Source organism: Alosa sapidissima, chromosome 5 (genome assembly GCF_018492685.1).
Source record: "Alosa sapidissima isolate fAloSap1 chromosome 5, fAloSap1.pri, whole genome shotgun sequence".
Taxonomy (NCBI): Eukaryota; Metazoa; Chordata; class Actinopteri; order Clupeiformes; family Clupeidae; genus Alosa; species Alosa sapidissima.
The window spans coordinates 12,202,198-12,218,714 of record NC_055961.1 but is presented as its reverse complement, the minus strand read 5'-3'; the positions used below and the strand labels follow the sequence as shown (position 1 = coordinate 12,218,714).

Genomic DNA, 16,517 nt, shown 5'->3' with positions numbered 1-16,517 from the left:
CATTGATGTTCTATGTTGTACTATTTAAATAGATAAGATAAGATCAAATAATTTCATTGAGCTGCACTTTTTTACTCACGCAGCCTTTCCTCGCCCCGCCCGCTCTCTCTCGTAACGAGCCCGCTGCTCCTCCTCTGTATGTGCATTTAACAAAATATTCACGATTGTTGAAGGATTGTTGTTGCCACATAGAAGCACGGCATAGAACACAGCGGGCTAAATTGCTATTAAATCCGCTTAGCATCGTGACCATGCCGCACAAATTTGTTCAAAACTGCTGCATTAAAGTTAAAGTAAACTCTGCTAATGTCTTATCACAACATAGTACATTGAGGAGACTAAACTAAGTTAAGTTATGCAATCAAGCAGTATCTCAAAGCTAACGTTAGAATACTGTTTGGATATCAAGTTTAGCATGCTTACTTACAGCTGCTTGTATTTCGTTACACATGCAGGGCTCATTTTATTGACTCTGAATGTTTGCAAAATCCCGATGTGAATGGAAAAGTGTTTTCCAAGACTCAAAAGTGCTTGTCCCAAGGAGAAGTACGAACCGTTATTTGAACTAACTATGTTATGAATTGCATCCACACATCTGCAGCCTTTTAACTGTGTTAATGTTAATTGACCTCTCCAGAATAAGTCTCGCCTCCGTAACTTCCGTATCCATCCAGCTTCCGACGTCGATTGTCTATGGGAAATAACATTGCGTTTCGAAATATCATACCGGTAAAACATCTGTAGGTAGCGAAGTAGAAAAAAATGGTGGGCAGATTGGCCTACACACTTCTGCCATCTAGTTTCCACTGTATTTTTTGATTGTCGGTGCCGTTTTGCACCGACAATCAAAAAATACAGTGGAAACTAGATGGCAGAAGTGTGTAGGCCAATCTGCCCACCAGCTTTTTCTACTTTGTCAAACAGAGTTTGACAGGTATGATCTTTCAAAACGCCATGTTATTTCCCATAGACATTTGACGACCGAAGGTTGGATGGATATGGAAGTTAGGAGGCGGGACTTATTCTGGAGAGGTCTATTGCAAGGATTCCCTCACAAACTCTTAAAGTGACGTAAAGCACTCAATTAGACCTATACACTACTGAACTTTATTGAATGCTACCTCTGACTAAGAATGCATTACTTTGCACTTGTATAGTCCTTTATTTTGGAATCTTAAGAGCAATAAACATATGTTGTAATGTTAAAGAATTCATGTTTTTTCATTCAGATATGTAACTCAACATGTATAAGTTGCTATTGGTCAATTAATGGGGAGATAATCGATAATCGAATCGAAATCGAATCGGACTGAAAAAATGAATTGTTAGATTAATCGATGCATCGAAAAAATAATCGCTAGATTAATCGTTTAAAAAATAATCATTTATCCCAGCCCTAACAGTAGCATAATGAGGGTCTCTACATGTAAATCGAAGCATTGACAACTTTGTAAGTGTACAGGCAGTTTATTAAAAAGAACCGTTCACGTCTGGTTCACATGCAGGCGATGTGAACTAAAATCAAACGTAATTTGCTCAATATAGGCCTATCAGAAATAATAGCTCCGATGTAACATTAACTTGTCTAGTGTACTTACTTAGTGGATGTCCATCTGGTCCCTCTAGTAGGCTATGGATCGCAGCCTCCAATTTCTTTTCGGGACATGGAAAAAAGTACAGCCCTTTACCCAGGGGAAATCTTCAGACTGTCACTGCATCTCTTGGGTGTCGCGACGCAACAGGTCCCACTCCATGCAACACAGGCACTCCTCTTCGGTGGCCATAGCTTGACAATGTCCGCAGGTACACCAGTTTCCAGAAGTGCGAGGATGTGTTGCGGCATTGACTACAGGTAGCTCTCTCTCTCGTAGCCCTTTTATGGAGCTCCCGCAGCTCTTCGTCGGTATATTCCAGCTCGAAAAGATAAGGACGTCCATCAAACCGAAAGGGTTCATCCTCGATGTCTTCAAATTCGTTCAAATAACCTGCCATCTCTTATGTCTCCTGTTGCGTTCAGTGCTTCTCCTATGCTCGGTGCTTTCTTTCGGCAACAACGTTTCACGCGAGATTCACATCCCTGAGTGTTTTCTCAAGGCGCCTGCCTGTATGTGAACCAGACGTGAACGATAATGTGTTTCTTTTTAATAAACTGCCTGTACACTTACAAAGTTCTCAATGCTTCGGTTTACATGTAGAGACCCTCATTATGCTACTGTGTAAGTGTGGTGCTATTTTGAGCCTTGTTAGTGGTATAGAAATAGCGATTACTTTTTACTGTACGTCTCCCCCGAAGGCTAGCGTTAAACGCTAATTAGCGGTTTGCAATAAAACTGGTCATATTCGACTAGCATGAAAACAAATCCCAGCGAACGGTCAAACTCGGTACACATGTGTTATTAACCCCTAGCTAGGTTCATTTTGCGCTGGAATTGTCCTTTAAGTAAGTGGGAGCTGACCCAGCAAGCTAGCCTGACGTTGTCATACTCAAATTCTAGTCAGAATATGAGTCTGATACTGCTCCATTGGGACGTAATTATGGGGTGTGTTTCAACCGATACAGGGGGGAATGCCTCTGCACTCAAATGGATAGACCTAACCAATCAGAGCAACAAAATAGCTTACCGTGAGGTGTAGGAAGAAAACACATGAACCATCCTATCCCCTCCGTTTTTAAAAATAATTCTGTTGAACAGTGATATGCTACAAACATGTTAAACAGCTGGGAAAGGCTGTCGCAAATCCCTCGGTGGTCAGGTGGTCAATCAGAGATTTCAAACGAACAAGGAAACATGTCGCAATGCAACAGCGCTGTTTTCCCTTGATGAAAGTGAAACCACCAGTTTTCCCACATCTCAACTTTGGCCAAAGTTTTAAATTGTTTTCAGTGATACAAACTCATTAAATAATATGAATTTTCCATATGGGGTCTTAAAAGCCATGTATCCTTCTAGCCACAGCGTTTTTGTTTCAAATATAAGCCTAATCTAAGCGTGCTCAGATGATGTGATAGACCAGGCGCTGTTGCTCACCTGTCCATCATCGTAAAGCCTGATTTGATTGGTCCGCCCGATTTAGGGCGAGCATACTTGCCCCACAATGGAGCAATGCCAGACCGAACTTCCCGTGGGGCGGGACTAAGTTCGGAATGGCACCCAGGCTACCAGCAAGCATGAGTGACTTGAATTTAATGCAACCTTAAAGGTCCAGTCTGTAGGAAATAATGGAAAATAAACTGTAACCATTCCAAAAATGATCACCATATGTTGTCAGAGAGTAAGAAAACACGATGAATTGAAGTAATGGCTTATTTGACAACATTACTCTAACCCGTAAAACCCATGAAAAAAAATGAGTTACGGGGCGGAATCTCTTGGAATTTTCGTTTATGTTTTGAATGATTAATTCTAGCCGTGATTTTTGTGTACCGTTACACCTTTAGGTAACGAATTAGCTAGTTTTATTAGAATTAGCCTAAATGAGAACAAGCCTGTCAATGAAAATGAGTTAAGCATCTAAATTAATGAACAAATGTGGATTGGGCCTATATATAGTCTTGATAATACTATTTTGAATATCAGAAACATTCAGCCTAATTGTCACCCCTCTGGTGAGGTCATTGGTACACCCCAAGATGGGTGTAATATACAGTATATTTCCAAAGATTTGAAATTAGTTTTATTATAGGACATAAAAATACTACTACTTCTACTACTACTAATAATAAGGATGATAATATATTAGAAATAATAATTAATATATAGCATAATATATTAGAAATAATAATTAATATATAGCAATAATTAACACTAATATATATATATTAGATTAGATTCAACTTTATTGTCATTGTGCAGAATACAAGTACAGAGACAACGTGTGTGTGTGTGTGTGTGTGTGTTGTATATTAATGCATAATAATAGTGTATAATAATAACAACAACAATTATTATTATTATTATTATACAGGTTAAAGGAGTTGGTAAACAAACAGTCTTTTTACACAGGAGCAGGGCCACTTAGAGTAGACCCATTCTCTGCTCTGATATTTAAAGCTTTCTGTCTTCACCTTTGTGTCTGTCACCACTCTGTCCCTAAGTGCTTTTAGCTGAACAGAAAAAACACACACACACACAAGCAGCTACAGCAAATATAGAATCACTTGAATCAAACAAATGGCAATGGCCATCCAATTGTGCAAATGGAATGATAATGCCGTACAAGGTTCAAGAGGAGAGCTCGACAATGGAGCAGGATAGGGTTGAAACGGGCGGCAGTTTTGCAAATTGAATAATGCGTCTCCGCCGGGTAAAAGGTCGGGGAGTGGGATGGTTGATGGTTGTGCTCTATGGCAAGCAGTGATGGTCACAATGCAACCCTGTCTGCCATGATTTTTTAGGCCTCACCGAGTCGGTCATTGCGTCTGCCCATTCCAGGGTGGGACAGGGGGTTCTTCATCTGGACTGGTAAGTTATAAATGTCACGAGTCGTTTCACTGTCTACTTCAGAGCTTCTAGAGCTTCATTCTAGTTCTCTTTACTCTTCCCTGGTGTTGCTCTTAAAGCATTAGGCTACTAAGGGTTAACTTTACCTTATTCTGGTTTAGTAAATTGTGTTACAAAAGCTGTTTCGTCTCTGGTTTAGCTTGATTCGTCTTCAACTCCTGCGTGGGCAACGATGACTGTAGCTAAGCAGTAACTGCAAGCGCAAAGCCTCTACCATTCTTTATCGACCATCTGTGAAATCAAAAAAGCTTTATTGTGTGTTTGATGCCATGTGTTCAACGGATTTGTTAATGGTCGAATTAATCACAGTTGTGATGTTTTCAGGAGGAAGTACTATGTTGGTAACTGGGCCAGTTTCAACTTCAACGGCCTGCTGTCCTGGATTGAGGAATATAAAGTGAGTGTGCAGGGTCTCTATTTAAAAACCCAGAGATTTATAAGGGCCTGGCATGTTTGTCAGAAATAAATTAGGAGCTATATGTACCAACTTTTTGGGTGCTGTTAGCTGTATCCTTGAAAACAACCAAAAGGAAAATCATGTTGTGGTGTGGAGAATGGTGTGGAGATTAATGGTGTGTTTCTGAGCACATCACCACTGTACCTCTCCCCCAAACTAATTGTCAGGGGAATGCCTGTTTTCATGTTTGTGTGTGTGTATATTTGTGTGTGTGTGTGTGTGTATGTGTGTGCGTGTGTAGGGATGGAGGGAGAGTCAGAGAGAAGAGAAAAGAGGCGGAGTGCTATACCAGGTGGAGGCGGAGTGCTATAACCAGGCCACACAGGTAGTTAAAATCAATTCCAAGAATGTTTTGATATAATATGTTAACATGTGGTGTACAGAACTGCATGGATTAATTACATTTGAGCTAAAGGCTGATTTCCTTCTTAGCACGTCAAGAAACAGAGTGAAAGTATAGGTACGGATACGACACCCCAGAGACAGAGCAGATTAAACAGACACAGTACAGAGGAACTGAAGAATGTGAAAAGGCCACTGACTGTCCAGCTGAATGTTTGGAGTATGTGATGAATGGGACCTACTACTTACAACATGGTGTCATACTTGACAAGATTATCAAAAAGTGCACCAGGTGGTCTATAACGATGGCAGGTATTTGAGTAAATGTACATCTGACTTCCTTGTCAAGCTGTTTATAACATGTTACTTTTAGATAGCTGCATGTCTATTTTGTATTCTATTGTAAACCTCCTGAATGTCTTGACCATCAAGGTTACAAGTTGGCATCATGCCGTGTTCATGCTCCATGACTGTTGTGTTGTGCTAAAGCTAACCTACAGAGACTGAGGAGGAGATGACAGAGGAGCAGGAGGGAGCAGGAGGAGGCAGCAGCACCACCGTCACCCACACATCCCCTCACCCCAGAGCACCTGACGCAGACACGGGGGGAGGGGGACACTAGTCTGGAGATCACCGAGGAAGCCATGACCACCACTCCCCCCCCGCCCCCTTTTAAGTGGCAGGGCCAGCAGGGGTATACAGAGGGAGGAGCATCCCAGGAGGGTTAGCAGGCAGGAGTCTCTCAGAGGACACACAAGCTCAGCCTATGTGTATACTGACGGCTCATCTAATCCTGTGGAGGTGAAGAAGATGACCTGCACTGACCTGATGAAGGAGAGACAGAGGTCCAATATTGACCTGCTGTATGAGGTTGGTGCAGGTGTTCAGGCTGTCTGTTTTAAGTGATTTTTAGTACAAACTCTGTCAGGGACAAACCTTTTAGCAAGCAGATGTGCAACCCATGATCAGTAATGACGAGTTGTCAAGGAGGAAGAAAATTATATATGTGAAGGTGCAGTAGCCAGCATTGCCTTCTTAGGAAGAAATGGACAAGCTTCAATTGTAAGTAGTGGTTATCACCAGAAATGAATCAGCTGGTCTCAACCATCTCTTTAGATTGAAGCGACATCTGTGAAGTCCACAAATTCTTTTCTGGATATTTCTGGGCGTACACTTTTCCCTGTTTTTCTCTCCCTGTCTATCTTACTGCCAACAAATGCTGCCCACACTACATGGTGATTATGTATTTAAAAATAGATTCTGGTGATTATGTATTTTAAAAAGTTAATTCATTTATTTCAATTATTGCATTGATGTCCACTGACTTTCATTCTCAAGTCTTTTGAATGCTAAGCTGCAAGGGCCGTGCACTAGCATTGCTAGAATCCTCCAGCCCAGGGAGCACAAACAAATACATATATTCTTTCCCTGTGCTATTAGTTAACATTCATTTTAATAAATGTAGAAATATTCATTTGATTCATCTTTACAAATTCTGACCAACATCAGTTTTTTTTTTTTTCGACCATGGAGAAAAGCTTACGTCTTTTGTTGAACTTGGATTGATCCAGTCCAGTGTGCTGACAGAGACCAGAGACTGCATAGTGACCCTAATGACCCCTGTGTCATGTGCTTCCCACCACAGCTGATGATCCAGGGGCAGCCTGATCAAACTCCTGTTGTAATGCCATTAACTGGGTAAGACCTGAATCCCTGTGTTGGGATTTGGAGGTGCTGGACTGGAATAAAATGATTACGGTATTGCCATGGCAGTGTCTCACCCTCATGGTGCGTTAAGAGTTCTTCAGACTTCCTGTTGCATCTGATTATTACAGAATCTTTTTCTTTCCTTAATTAAATAACACAAAGAGTAGTGTAATGAAAATCAAAATGAACGTCTAAATGAAAATCTATTTGTTTTCAAATATAAATTCATTTATAATTTCAGTTAATCCCTTCACTGAAAGCTGGCGGGTGAGTGTGTGACTCATGTAATGGATAGCATTTTCCTCTGCGTCAGATACATGTGCAAACACACTCACTTACTTCCACTCTCCCTACACCCTCCTCTCCTTTTTGCAGATCATCTGCTCTGCAATCTGCTTCGGTCTCGTAACTCTCTCTATCCATCTCACTTAATCTCTCTTTCCATTCACATTCTCATTTTCCATTCCCTCTCTCTCTCTTTCTCCTTCTTTGTCCATTTTCCCACTATTTATTTTTTCCTCTCCCCCCCCCCCACACACACACTCTTTCCTCCCTCCAGGTGGCGTGTTCTCGGGCCGACGTGTGTGTTTGGCAGTAAGCTGCTGCCGGTGATGGAGAAGCGTGCGCTGGTGAAGTCCCTCACCCTTTGCCTGGACTTTGAGCAGCACCCAGAGGAGTTCCAGGGTATGACCCGGCCGTGAGCTCCAGCACCACACTGGCCCCTCCCTGCAGCCACAGCAGCCACAGCAGCAGCAGCAGCAGCTCAGCTCCCAGGGCTCAGCTTCTCTGCCTGGAAGCCACACACACCCCTGGGCTTCTCTCTCACCTCTCCCCTTACACACTGGTTAACTCATACTATTGTACATGTAGTTGGTGATAGTAGAAGATTTGTGTGGCCCGCCCAACAAATTTTGATTTTGAAGGATTGTTCTCTTCATCACGTTCCAGAAAGGAAGTTGTGTACTGATTTTAAGGACTTGTAGTGCTGGACTTGCAGATCATAAAATATTATGCATTGTCTTTTTTTTTTAGCAATCTGATAAGCCATCTCACCGTAATGTGCCAAATAGAAATGTCACAGTTGAGAGGCACTCCATGCTATTCTGTTGGGACCCCTTCTCATGTCCAGTACCGGTCACATCCGTCTGTCTTCCCTCAGACTTCTCCCAGAAGCCCTAAGGGGAATTTCTCCGGGCCAAGAAAGCTCACCGAGAACCTCCAGCACATCCTGCTTCACAATATCGCCATGGTGACACTGAAGACCTCACCGAGGACTGCCTCTGGGCCACGCAGCACTTCCCGGGTCGCTGCGCTGCCTGGGTAGCTATGGCAACATGCCCTTCCTGTTCCCTTGCATGCCCAGGGGGAGATCCCACAGTGCTTCTGCAGGTGAGACAGCTTGACATTTGCTCTGGGAGATATCTCCCGCCGTTGTAAATTGCCTGTAAGAAGTCTCCTGAGCCTGTAAGTGGCTCGACGCTTAACTGCTTTATCATTTCCAAATGCCTGGCAAAACGACTACGAGAGGAGGTGTTATTCGCAGAGAGAAAAATTGAGGCGTTCCCCAGGGGGAGGTTGATTGTAGACATTTCAATTGATTGTAGGTATTTCACTGTCAATGCTGCTGTATGTGCCTCTTAGCAAAGCTCTATTTGGACTTGCCTCTCTTTCACATGTTTTCTTTTTTCATGTTTGTATGGTTTTATGAATGTACACAAACAAGAACATTTTGCTGATGTTCAGTTCATTACTAGTTCAGCTTAGCCGCAGTGAATTTTTTGACAGCTTGGTAATGTGGATTGTAAACCACTCAAGGGAGTTTTCTCTCGGCAAAGACTATATGAAATTGTACCAATGGTGACGTGTGCGAGACACGCACCATTTGAAGTGGACAACCAATTTACGATGGCGGCAACACTAAAAATGACATTTGGTTGTGCTTGTATGTATGTGTGTGATACATACTGGACAAGCAGCCTGTGGAGCTTGTAGAGCTTTTTTCAGGCTGGTGGTGGGAGCAGGCGACAGGGGAGACGGGGGAGGTGGGGCTAGTGGGGGCCTCGGGATGATTGCAGCGCTCAGTTGGGTTCTGAATGGCTGCTTTTAGCACTTGCAGGCCCTGTGGGATGAGGGACTGTGAAACTGAAGCACTTAGAGGCAAGCGGGGTGGCGGGACAGCGCAGCAGAGGCCCAGCACCCCCCCACCCCCCCCCCCACCCTCTCTCACAGAATGCCTGCCTGCCTGCCTGCCTGTCGAGCTGCCGGGATGCCTGAGGCTGTGGATGGGGCTTTAGAGAGAGAGGCCAGGGATGGCTCGGAGCCAGTGAAACAGAGAACATCTCCCCCAAGGGTTGAGGACCACGGCTGCACAGATGACTGAACACCCCCCGCCCCCCCCATCCCCAGCTTGTGTCCCAGCTTCCCCCACTGCTGCTGCTGCTGGTGGTGCTGACGCTGACCGCTGCCCGTCCCCAGAGCAGGCCGCTGGTGCTCCAAGTGAGAGGAGCAGTGCTGCGCGTCCTCCAGGCTCTCCAGAAGCACAGGAGCGCACAGGGTTGCACAGATGGCCAAACAGATCCCGCACATTTCGGAGGAACCTTGTGTGGCATAGGTTTGGCATCGCCTGGCCTGCCTTGTTGTGGGGATTTGTAGACGCAGGCTTTTAAGGAATCATTCACACCACTGAATTGCTCATCGGTCGACTGTCATCCTGCTGTTTTGTGTGAGTGTGTATGTGTGTTATGATGGCATAAATGTGTTTATAAAGGGCTACTGTTGATGGTCTAAAAGATGACTTGATAGTGGCCTTTCATTTTACAATGACTAAGGTTAAGAACATCTCAATCCATCTCAATCTCAACATCTCAATCCTAGATGATCCCTGATGGAACGGCTTAGGTTTGTTATGTTTATGTTCAGACTCAGCCCTATAAGAGAGCTCTTATTAGATTGAATTGGTTTCTGGTTCTCGAATGCTAATAGAGCCCCTCCTTGTGGAGATGTGTTCATTAGCATTTTTGATTTGCACCCGTTTTCCTCTAATCACCCTCGCTGACAGGCAGATAAGCAAGGTAAGCCACCGATGCCTGGTCCCATCTGCAAGCTGTCCGTCAACTGCAGGGTTAACGCAAAAGAAAAAACAAAACAAAACAAAAACAAACCAGGCTCTGAGCCTCTAATTGATATTCTTTTATTTTCTGAGACTGGGAGAACAGCATATTCTTTGGGGCAAAGAACACAGAAGCTTTGTGCCTATGTAATGCTTCCACACTAGTAGGTCCACAGAGTCCGGTTTAAACAGTAGGCTGTTTTGATTGATTGAGGCAAATGTTAAGTTAGTTAATGCTAATGGAGGAATGGAAAAAAATTGTGGTAGACTAACCCAACATAGAAACGAATGGAGAGACACAAAGGGAGATGGAGAAAGAGTATAAATGAGCCGATGAAATAAACAAGGGGGAAGGTGCAAAATGCACGCAAGGGAAGTGTGAAGATTGCGGAGAGCTCCGAATGAAACACCTGGGAGGTGCAGATGACAACACGCTGGGACGACGTTGGATGAAGAGGACAAAAGTCCAGAGCGAGAGGGAGGGTGCGCGGGCGTGCAAGCGGGAGTGTCGAGGGTTGGAAGGTGGCGCAGAGGCGGGCCCATCATCACGCTGATACCTGCTCGCAGCTGATGGATGGATAGATGGCGGCGCAAACTCAATAATGCCGCCACCGCCACTCTCTCCCGGGTTATTCACAGATCACCGAGCAGCGCTGCTAATAAAGTGATGAAATGCTTTGCTGTCCTCGCCCCGCGTTATTCCTCAAGTTTTTTTGATGGGAAGGCTCGTTTTAATTTCTAAATAACCTTTGGGCGCTCCTGGCTCTGTGGCTTTCGTCTTCTCTGACACCCCCAGCCACCCAACAGCTCTTTGGTATGCTTCTGTAAGGCTTGAGATGGATGATGAGGTTTGGTTTGAGTTGATTACTGCCCCCCCCCCCCCCCCCCCCCCCAAACCCCCAAACCCCCCATGCGCTCCTGGAGTAAAAATAGTGTAGCATCTCCGGCCATTACAAGCCTTTGATTTGCATGCTGTATCGCAGCGCTCAATCAGGCGGCAGTCAAACTGAAGCAGATTGAGAGGACGAGGAAATGCATTAATTAGTGAGGATGATTGTCTTTTTTTGCAGCACTCGTTCAGATCATATTTCCTCTATATCGTCTCTCTCTCCCTCTCTATTTCTCTCTCTCTCTCTCTCTCTCTCTCTCTCTCTCTCTCTCTCCCCTCCAACACTTCATGGGAGCAATAAACATCTAATTTATTCGGATCCAACAGGATTTAATTTTCTGCAGTGGAGCTCGCCAGGCGGCGTGGACGCTTTGTTTTCTTTTAATTATTGGCCAACCATTAGCCCCCCACTCTGCCACCCAGCTTCTGGAGATTACAGGCAAATTTGCCGGCAATGAACTTGACAGGTAAGTGGTCGGCCGAACGCGGCGTGGTAATTTTGTTTGTTTAGCACCTCCCGGACGGTCGATGAATTTATCCCGGACGCCCTGCCGACAGTGGGCGGCCATTTTCTTTGAAGCTTGCCCTGGATGTGCCTGTAGGCCCCTCTACTGCACCACCACAGTTACATTAACATCAAACACAGAAGTCTTCAGGTTACTGTGTCGCGCCACACCTGGGTTTGTTTTAGCCATGTTGATGCTGTTTTTATAAGAGGAGTTAATCAGAAGTTTGCTAAATGTCATTAGAAATTACTGTCTATGGTTTGATCGGGTTATTTAATGGAATGGAATTAATGGAGTTATACATCTCATGTAATGTGATACTGTTTCAGAACTCAAACATCTCAAGTGACCATAAATTGGTAATTGTTTAGAACCATCTGGAGTATCTGTATTTGATGGTGGTATTAGTGAACCATTGTATCCTTGTAATCTTTGATCACAGGAGCTTCTCCTGAACAGGTAAATGGACTCACCCTTCGTCTAGGGCCAGTGATGTGGTGTAATGATTTGAAACCATGGAGGCAATACCACAAATGGAATTCCACAAGACATTGTGGCAGATCAGAGCTCTATCTGTTCCAGGCTGCGATGCTATCTGTGGTCCTGAATTAAGTGTGTCTTCAGTATGAAAGGAACGCCTTTGAGGACATCAAGCCCTGTGATCCAGTCAAGGCATTTTGCCCCCTCCGCTCAGTTATTAGATTGTTGATGAGATGATGAAAGGAGTAGGCCGTGAAAAAAAAACATTACATCTACTGCCATCCTTATAAGGATTTTTCTATTTATTTTAGCCCGGTCAGAGATTGAGCTGGCAGTGCCTGCAGCTTATTTTTGCTTCTTTCTTACAGTAGCTTTTAATTACAGAGGTAACTAGTTGGAGGCAGTTGTTTTGTGGAGCAGAGAGAGTGGGGAGGGGGGCATATAGAATGGTGTTTAGGGGGGGGGGGGGGGGTGGGTATGGGGGTGGAGTTGTGTCGGAGATTTATTTTGGATGTGACCTTCTCCACACTAGCTGCCGCTGTAATCAGTGGAATTAATAGCATAATCAAATTATACACAAACTCATAAATCATTGCTGAGCGCCTGCTGTCACGGAGTTGGGCTATTAATGGCCCCCATTGTTTTGCCACCGTATTAAAAAATCACGTCCCCTGATTCTTGCCTTGATAGGAGCTGAAATGCCATTTAGGGCCCATAAGGAACACTGGGGCCCGGCGCGCGGGGGTAGCGCATTTTCACAACTGTTAATTTAGCCGGAACGCCAAGTGATGTCGCCGGGGCAAGGGAAGGTGGGGTAGGGTGGGCTGGGCGACAGCAGTGGCGAGGGTGTGGGCAGCTGGGGGTTAGAGCGAGGGGACGTCGGCGTGCCAACGGGGGCCCCCTGCTTCGACAGGGTGCGTTTTGCCGGCCACCGAAGGCATCATTGCCACAGACAGCCGTGAGTTAATTAGAGTAATATCAGCTTAAACGTCTGTCAGTTGGGGTTAATGACATCAAAGGACTCTCTCTCTCTTTCTCTGCCCCTCTCTCTCTCTCTCTCTCTCTCTGAGCACATCTCAATAGGGTTTTGTGGGGGCAGGATGGTGAGATGGGTCTGGATGACTGCCTCTAGACCCCCCCCCCCCCCCATCTTCTTCAGGGCTGTTTTTTGTTCCCTCTTGAGCTTTATTAAGATGCCATGTCTCAAAATTAATCTGTAAGGGGCATGTGCAGGTAGACCTCCTGTAAGAGAAAGAGAGCAGCAGCAGGAGGAGGAGGAGGAGGAGGAGGGAGTATAAAAGGAGCAGAGGAGGGAGCGCTCACCGGCTCTCTGTTCTTTCACTGGCTCTTATCTCACCATCGGCTCTCGCAAGGCCCGATCTCGCTGTAGCTCTCATGTATTCATCTCGGCTTGACAGCGACCCAACACTTCTTTATAAAGACCACATAAGAGATAATCTCTATACGCGTTGGGTGAACAAAGGCAAAAAAAAAAAATCTATGCACACACATACACACACACACTGTTTCATGGGCCGCCGAGAGACGATACGAGGCCCTCTCAGGAGTTGACTCTGGAGACCTTCAGCAGTGTCCCATGCAGCTGAAGGTGATAGCGGAGTGCCCTGTGCCAAAATGTCTCTCTCCCTGCAAAGTCCCCCCTGCAGCCTCAGTCAGCCGCTCACCTTACCCTCCAGAAGTCCCTCAGCCTACAGTCACCCCTTCACCCTCCCATAGACTGTGAAGTGAATCCTTTTCTGTATGGAGACGCGAAAGGAAGCAGGGGTTAAAAAACAACAACTGTGCTGTTCACAGCTGTGGTATTTTCACAGTGTCAGATGAGTCAACGTTTGTGTGTCCTTTTTTTGAGGGGAGATGGTGACAAGGTGTGATTGCACGCACCCCCCCCCCCCCCCCCCCCCCTACCCCTACCCTTAATGTCAAGCTATCAGATTTAATTAATACTGTTAGGGGTAGGGAGTTCAGTGCACAAACCAAATGTGAGAGTTTAGGGATTGAGTGTGTTAGTGTGTTTCTATGCAGGATGTGCGCCGGGTATGGAGGGACCTACTGCCTTCGCCACTCTGTTCAGTGTTTGGTCATGGACAAAGAAACTAGCAGGTGAATGACCGTAGGATCTATCTTAATTGTATCGTTCGCTAAAACTCATTACTTTCCAACAAGCAACAGAACAAAACATGGTCAGGACAGCAGAGCTCAAAACAAAGAACTCGCTTGTGTAGGAGTGGAGAGAAGTGGTCCTCTTCTCCCGTTAAGTACCCTTTAAGTCCATCTGTCCAATGAGAACACACACACAGGTGAGAGCGCTCTGTTGGAAAGTCATTTGTGTACGCCGGCCCCTCCGAAACAAGACAGCGTTAAAGAGAAGAAAAGACGAAAGAAGGGGGTGAAAAAAAAAGACGAGGGGGGGGGGGGGGGGGGTTGGTTCGGGCGCACAGATTTCTGTTGAGAAAATTAATTTTCTGGGAGACGGGCGCGAGTCTCAGCCCCCCTGAAGCAGCGGAGCTCGGAAGACAAATCACGGGCCCTTGCCACTCGGGCCGCCGATGAGTGATGCGGCTTTTTCCTCGTGGCCTTACCTCCACTAATTGATTTTCATCTGAAGACAAAAAAGCCCTCTGTTACAGCTCCTTAAAAAATGAGAGTTCATCTCCAGTCTCTGCTGATTAATCTGAGCTGATAATGCGCGTCAGGGCCCGAGCAGAAAGCCCTTTAATGAGTTTCAAAGGTGGATTGTTGTCATAAACTAGGTTAGATTAGATTTTTTTTTCTTCGCTCTTCCCATTTTTCCCCTCCTTCTCTTCCCTCCCTTCTTTTCTTTTTTCCGGGCGATACAGTGAGATTCTTTCATCTAGGTGGTGGGTGACCCTTGGGGTTGGTATCGCTTCAGTAGCAAGGTGGAACAGAGGCATGGAGGTAGCTGCTATTAGCGTGCTAGAGTGCCGACCAGACGCCCGCAGATTGTGGTTCCTAGCCCCTATGCGCAGGGTAACCCTCTGATGAGGGAGCTCTGCCTGGGGGAGATGCTGGTGCCTACTGGGACGCCTCTCCCGTCCTGGTAAGCCACGGTTCCCTTTGATAGCGCATCCCTCTAGAGGAAATTGGTTCCTTTCTTTCGCAAAAAAAAGGGAAGGCCAAAGACTCGTTAAGCGAGACTTTTTTCTTCTTTTTTTCCAGAATTGGGCAAGGTCACTGCTTTGTCTTTTGGTTTGTCTTCAGGGTGTCTGTAGAGAGATTAATTTTCCTTATTTTTCTGCTTTAGGTTTGTAAAGTAAAAAAATGTTTGGTTCAAATTCAAGAATGAACAGCCACAGCAAATCATCACCAGCTGACGAGCAGGGAAGGTGTGGAACAGCGGAACTGAGGCACTTCTGTCCAACTTTTTCAAAGCGGAAAAAAATAAAACTCCCTCAGAGTCCCAGGCCCTGGATGCGGCCCAAACTGTGGCTGGCTGGTACTGTGAGCCGAGCTGTGCAGCGCGTGGCATCGCAAGGGTCAGGTGGAGGCTGGCGAAGGGCCAGATGGCGATGTCAGTCGGCTTTGGCCCGCAGTCCATAAAGCACCTCGGGAGAGGAGCGCCGCAGTCCGTGCGCACGCCGTGCCGCCGTTCGAGGCTACCGTCATACATCATCCGCAGGAAAAAAAAGTTTTGCGAAGGTGAAAAGAAAAAAAAAATGAAAAAAGAAAAGGGGAAAAAATGGCTGGCAAGGTGTCTGGCAGGCTGAACAATGATTTTAATTTCCCCCGTGTCATAAATTACCTTCCTATGTCTCTTCTTATTACATACATAAAGCTGAAAAGGGTAGAGAGAGATGAATAATGCAGTGGTGGATTATGGGCCTGTGGAGCCCACCTGCCACTCTGTGTGGAGGGCTGTGTGGAGGTGGGTCTCTGCCACCCGACTCGTTGCCACGACGCCCGCCCCCAACGAGCGTCGGCAATCATTTGTCCCACCATTCAATCTGTCACCGTGTCAACAGGCTACGGCGATCCGTTTTGTCCGTGCCGATTTGTTTTTGCGCGATGCAATCTCCAATCTCTCCGACCCTTTTGTGCCTTGAACAAAACTGAGCTAATGCGAAAGTGAAAATGTGTTGATTCAAATGTTCCTGGGCACATGAATTTTCGTTTACACACAAGGTGCTATATCTGTCGAGGGCCCGAGGTTTATTTTTCCAGTCAGAGCCTTCAGGAGCGAATAAATCACCTGACTAAACTAAGGTCTCGAGTGGCGCTCGGGTGGCCCTGCGAAGCGGCTGTTTGCGCTGGCTTGGCGTCACGGTCGGCTTGCGCGGGGGAAACTTTGGACGCCGGCTCGGCAGAGCGTAAAAGTCAAGAGTGTTTGAAACGGCGCGTCGTTGGGGTGCAAGGTTGCGATGCTGATTGGCCCAGAGTCCGGCTGCCGGCCCAGTTTATGAACACTGTTTATGAACTGTTGTTATGGTCTGTGCAGTTCGCCTCTGGCCTTGAGTGTCAGGGAATGGCGTCCATTAGCACTATATCA

The 16,517-nt window shown here is 45.8% G+C and overlaps 1 pseudogene; it reads left to right on the top strand.

Moving 5' to 3' along the window:
• The first annotated feature begins 1,793 nt into the window (after positions 1-1,793).
• Positions 1,794-16,517, top strand: part of LOC121709093 — a 36,645-nt pseudogene continuing 21,921 nt past the window's right edge.